This window comes from Protopterus annectens, chromosome 2.part1 (genome assembly GCF_019279795.1).
Source record: "Protopterus annectens isolate FY-2018-M chromosome 2.part1, PAN1.0, whole genome shotgun sequence".
Taxonomy (NCBI): Eukaryota; Metazoa; Chordata; order Ceratodontiformes; family Protopteridae; genus Protopterus; species Protopterus annectens.
Window position 1 is genome coordinate 1,894,661,008 of NC_056729.1, and position 5,776 is coordinate 1,894,666,783.

A 5,776-nucleotide genomic window follows, 5' to 3' on the forward strand; every position below is an offset into this window, starting at 1 on the left:
CCCATTTTCAGTGGAGGCCCGGGGAGAAAAGCTCCAAAGGCAGTACAATCAATTAAATGTCCAAACAGTAAGAATACATAATAAGAACAAACAGTAAGAATACATAATAAGAACAGTGCATAAATAACAAGAACATATATATTTTTTTAACATAATTTGCAATATTGTCTTCTTTACAGTCAACTGGGAGTTGGCTAAATCATTTTGGGAATTAGAAATGAAGTCTGAGAGCAGATATGTGAAGGGGTAGAGAGGGGCTTAGTGTAGAAAATCTCTACGATTTATATAGGGTGAAAGCAGGAACATATCCATTTGGAGTAAAGGTGTGAGTAGAGTTGGGTCTTGAAGTGATCTGTGTTAGGTATAGTCCTCAGTGATGGAGGAAGAGAGTTCCATTTTTTGCCTAGAGAGAAGGATAGTAGTTTTCCACTCAGTATACTTTATGACATTATTTGAGCTGAATTTCACATGTGCCCTTCTATTTGAACCTTTATCACCCTGTTATGTGTTGTTTTATCCAGATATCTGGGTCTCTCTGAGTTTGGTATGTATGCAACTAACAGTTAGCAGCATGACCTTTTTCTGCATTTTGTTGACTATGTTATACTGGTTATAAAAGCATAAGCAAGCAGCCCCCTGAAGTCAAGAGGCAATAAATCCAGGCTGAGAATATATCCAAAGATATAAATAAAGTCCACAGAAGATAAATCAGGTACCAGTTTAATGGAGGACACAAGCGCTTTCACATAGCTTCATCAGGTGTAACCATTTCATCTAAAAACACACCTTTATACATGCATTAATTGATCACATGACTGAAACTTTTAAAGAGACAGAACTCATTTTATACTAATATAATATAAACAAATAACTAAATACAAATAACAAATACAAATAAAAATGTAGAAACAGATGAATTATATATATATATATAAACATAAATATGAGTACTACTATTAAAACGTAGCTTAAATAAAACTCAAGTGCCTAAAAAGTACATCTCCTATTTAGTGGTCTGTTACGTAATATGGGCTTGATAGGAACACATTCATTGAGACCATGTCCTATATGGGATCTCAGTCTAACTATCCATTTTGCTTCTGTCTCTTCAGTTTTAACTCTCACACCACCCCCTCTATTATTCTCATAGATAACAGATAGAACTCTGAAAGTAAATTTATGATGTTCACCCATGGTGCTAATATGTTTTGCCAGAGCATTGATTCTAGACTTCTTTCTAATGTGATATAGGTGCTCTCTCATTCTCTCTCTAAGAGTTCTGTCTGTCTTGCCTATATAAAAGCAATGACATTGTTGGCACTCAGCCAGATAAACAACATGTATGGTCTCACAAGTGGCACTTACCCTGATATCAAATGTTCTTGTTGTGTCAGGGTGATGAAATATTATAGAAGTATCTATGTGTGGGCACTGCGGACAGTGACCACAAGGTTGTGTGCCTTTAAACTCAATGGTAGGTTTCTCTGTTCTTACCCCACATAATCTCTTAAACAAGTTCTTTTTGTTCTTGAATGTATACTGGGGTCTAGCACCAATTAAAGAGGAAATTGTGGGTTCAGTAACCAATACCTGCCAGTTTCTATTAATAATATCTGTATAGTGCTTGATATCTCTAGCATAGGTAAGGCAGAGACTGAGCTTGGGTTCCTTGCTTTTATTATATCTGGGAGCAGCATTGGAAAAATACGGTTTGGCTTCATTAAATCTCTTACAGAGCGTTAATAAGCTTCCAGTTCCTCCTAGCTCACATGCATGTCCACAGGGCGCTAGGAGGAAGGTCGTGACAGTAGCGCAGGTTCACAGAAGTGACGGCAGCATTCCTACTGTTCTACCGACGGCTTCCAATACTGTTTGCTCACAATCCAACGGATACCATCTAAATTTTCCCCTGCCAGTGAGAGACAACTCACTGGTGAGAACGGATGGACAGAGGAAGCAGAACCAAACACGGGGGAGAAGCAGTACAAGAAACAAGAGAAAATATGAGGAGGAAACAAACAATCATGCAAGGCTCATGCATGCTAATTCAGTAGTTTACTGAATTGCTCAGCTGTCTTTTTCAGTGCAAGAGCGGCTACACTGTTCTTGCATGGAAAAATTACTTTATTGAATCCCAGGATTAGTGTTCCAATGTCTGTGCTGAAATTTGTTGTATTTTATATTTGATTATAGATATATGTTTATCTAAGTTATGGTGAGTTCTGTTGGTATGAGGTCACTTATGCTATCTGAGAGGCAGCCTACTTTTGTCACTTTTTCTGGTTTGTTTATAAAAATCCATCTAATGTTGAGTGTCTCCCTGAAGTTTTGTTGGTTCTAGTAGGAGTGGTTATTAATTGTCTGAAGCTATACAAGTTTATGGATTCAGTGGGGGTACTGGAATTTATGGAATGTATGAGTTGCCAGTCTATATTTAAGTCTCCCAGTATTATAATTTCATGGTTAATTTGTTGGGATATCCAGTACAGGATGTTATTCTATGGAGGTATATAAATTGCTGTTAAAGACACACACACACACACACACACACACACACACGCACACACACACACACACACAAAACTCGAGTTGTTCTAACTGTTTTGGTGGATTCTAACACTGAATTCTTATTGTTCCCTTTGAGCAGAGAGTTCAAAAAGCATAATGTTATTTTATTTCTGTCTGAATGTCTGTCTCTGTTTCTCAGCAACTGGGACTTCTTTTAAAGTTCTAATTCTGTAAACCCTCAGTCAGGTACCACTACACACTCCTGCATACTGTGCTACAAAGAGCATCTTCACTTATGTCTATCACTCAGCAATACCCTCCTGTGACAAACAGCTGACTACATCACACTAACCACTTCCATTGCTCATTTCATGAGCCTGTGCAACGTCATGTATTGCAGCTCTTTAACACTTTTGCATTACTCCTGTACTACCTTTAAAATGTTTTGTTAAAAATATTTACATTGCATGCTATGTTATACATCTAGAAGTTCTAACCTTGCAACCACCTTGTAGATATAATCAAGCAGTTTGAAACACATGCACTCAAATATCTTGGAATACACACAAAGAGGTGATAAGCATGTTTTGGAGAGGATGCAATCTGAGTTGAAGTTACAAGAGCAAAAATGTTCAGGATATTTTTATCCTAGATTGCAGGGAGCAAAAGATTTTTAAAGCTGAAAGTATGGGTAGAAAGTTGAGGGAGGGTAGTGTAGTAGTAAAAAATGCCCTATCAACAGATCATTGATTCCAGCAAGAAATGTAGCTCACAGTGGTACAACTAGAAACAGTAAGGCAGGAAGAACTCAGAAAGAGCTGAGCGCTGCAGGCAGAACAAAACAAATTAAAATAATTACTAAAAAAGTGTTGAACAAGTGCCTGTTTCAAAATGTTAGTCTGGATCTGTAGTATCGTAAACACTCACCTTAATCATACCCTGCTTAGAAAAATATAATGCAGCTACAATTAGTACAACGCCTTTCATATTATTATCAGTGGGTATTCAATGAAATTTCAGAAAGAAATGAACTAAGCCAGTACTCAAACCAGAAATCACACTCGGAATGAGCTTCCCACTGTCCAAGATGATTACATTTTATGGGTTACTGAATTCTCTTTCAGATTTTTATGTGCTTCCATCTGGATCATAAATTCCTTAAACCTACCTTTCTTGTCCTGCCTGTTCTCCTTGGAAATTTAACACAATCCTTACAAGTTACGACAAGAGTCCTGGAATGGATTCACAGTTAACTTCGAACAAGTATTTATGTTTCAGAAAAGAATTCAGAAAAACAAGACTGAACCAGGAAATAAGCCTAACAAAATATATTTTCTTTCCTTCATTTGCCCTCCAGGTGTAATGTTACACAAAATGCTCTTTACCATTTAACTCCATGACAACAAAATGTTGTTAGGTTACTTTGAAGAACTCTATCATAAATTGACAAAGCCTAGTACATATTGTGGTGTGACTTTTACTTAAAGTATGTGAAATGTGAGAAAATAGCATAGAGTCAGCTGACTGTTTTATTTTAACAGTATTTTGTTAATAGCTGGAAAATAAAGCATAGGCTTGGCAATATATAACCTACGTGTTTTTCTATATTATGTCTGTTGAGCTTTTTATGAATTTTACATACATTTGTACAATATAGAATATAAAATATATGACGTACAAACACATTCTTTCATATCATCTTTTCATTATGAGAACACGATTATGTACAGAAAGATCAAATCTTTATGACTTATTTACAAATGTAAGCATATAAGCATCCCAGAAATCTTACTTGACTCATTCTGCTACAGCTAACAAGACACCCTACTGGTAAAGGCATTCAGTCCAGCAACAACTTTCCTACTAGTGTACCATTTAATTCAAAGTAAAGTAACTTTAACGTCTTCTCATTTACTGTCTGGGAGAAGCTCTACCACGCCTAACTTTTATGTTCAGCCTTGGTTACCTGTATACCCAGATTTCCATCTCCTCTACCATGTACTTCTCCTTCCACGCATTATCCCCTAGTATAGTCTCACATGGGTGTGTACTCCAAGTGAAGATAGATGCACCATTTCCCTAGATAGCCATCACCTACCCTCTTATCTGCACCAACCACTGCTTAATCTAAAAATACTGCAAACTCGCTATGTTGTCCTTCACCGGTATCTGACACTTTGCAACTCTGCTCCATTCCTACTCAAACAACTTCCTTATAATCTCCTGCCTCACTTCTCTCCTCTCATGTTAATTTTCCTTTCCTGTGCCTTTATATTCCCCTTTTTGTAACATTCCAGTGCCCATGTCTTCCTACCTCTAACAGTTTCATTCTTTATCCATCCTTTCATTAGTTGTGCTTCTAGTCTATCCGCTTCACTTCACCTTTGCTCACATCTTTCCACACCAAACAAAATAACCACTTGTCTTCTGCCTCCTTCCTGTACACCTCCAGCTAGACTTCTCTCAGCTCCTTCTAATATGATCTCACCCTGCCTACCACAGTACAACCACATGTGAAGATAATCAAACATTTCCAAGAATTCACCCCACCCACACCCCATCAGCCTTCCTTGCTAATACCATGATGAGTTCTGTACTATCTGTGCAATAACACCTACTCTGGTCCTACCTTGCTGAGTTGCTTTACTACCCACCAGATTTCCTCTCACACTTCATGTCTTCACCATTTCTTAGTATTCCCACACCACCTTTCTCACAGCTTGCGTATCTCAAATCCTGCCTCCTATATCCCTAAATTCTTATTTTGTCCTCTCATCCTATTGTTTTTCATTCTAGACCATTCCTCCTTATACAGATGCTCTAAACCAATCCTCTTATCCTCTTCCTCTAAACTATTGCTAATCATTTTGAAGCATGTTACAACTTCCTTATATGCCAGCCCGTAAACCCCCTTCAGCCAATGTCTTCCTCTTACCACCTGAAACTCTTGATACTGCTTTTGTATGAGTCAAATCCCATGCTCCTCCCATATCTCAATTCCTTTCTTCCAATTCTCTTGTTCTCCTTTGAAATTTCTTAACCATATCACCATTCAATACACTTCAGAAGATCTGCGTACTTATCCATACAACCTTACCTCTTTCTATTTCTACTCTCAGTTTCTTAACCATACTCTTATACCATCCTTATTACTGTCCCTCATCCTTACTCAAAGTTACTTATCCATACTCTTATACCATCCTTATTACTGCCCCTCATCCTTACTCACAGTTACATATCCATACTCTTATAACATCATTATTACTGC

At 37.5% G+C, this 5,776-nt stretch overlaps 1 protein-coding gene across 2 annotated transcripts in view; it reads right to left on the minus strand.

Annotated features, from left to right (window-relative positions):
• Positions 1-3,795, minus strand: part of LOC122794687 (lipopolysaccharide-induced tumor necrosis factor-alpha factor homolog) — a 289,157-nt gene extending 285,362 nt beyond the window's left edge. The window contains exon 1 of one of the 2 annotated variants that reach the window (XM_044063316.1): positions 3,677-3,795. The gene's annotated coding sequence lies outside the window, so the exon portion shown is untranslated. Of the gene's footprint in view, positions 1-3,435; positions 3,599-3,676 lie in introns of those variants that run through there. The other variant, XM_044063317.1, reaches the window with a different exon arrangement.
• Between the last annotated feature and the right edge of the window lie 1,981 nt (positions 3,796-5,776).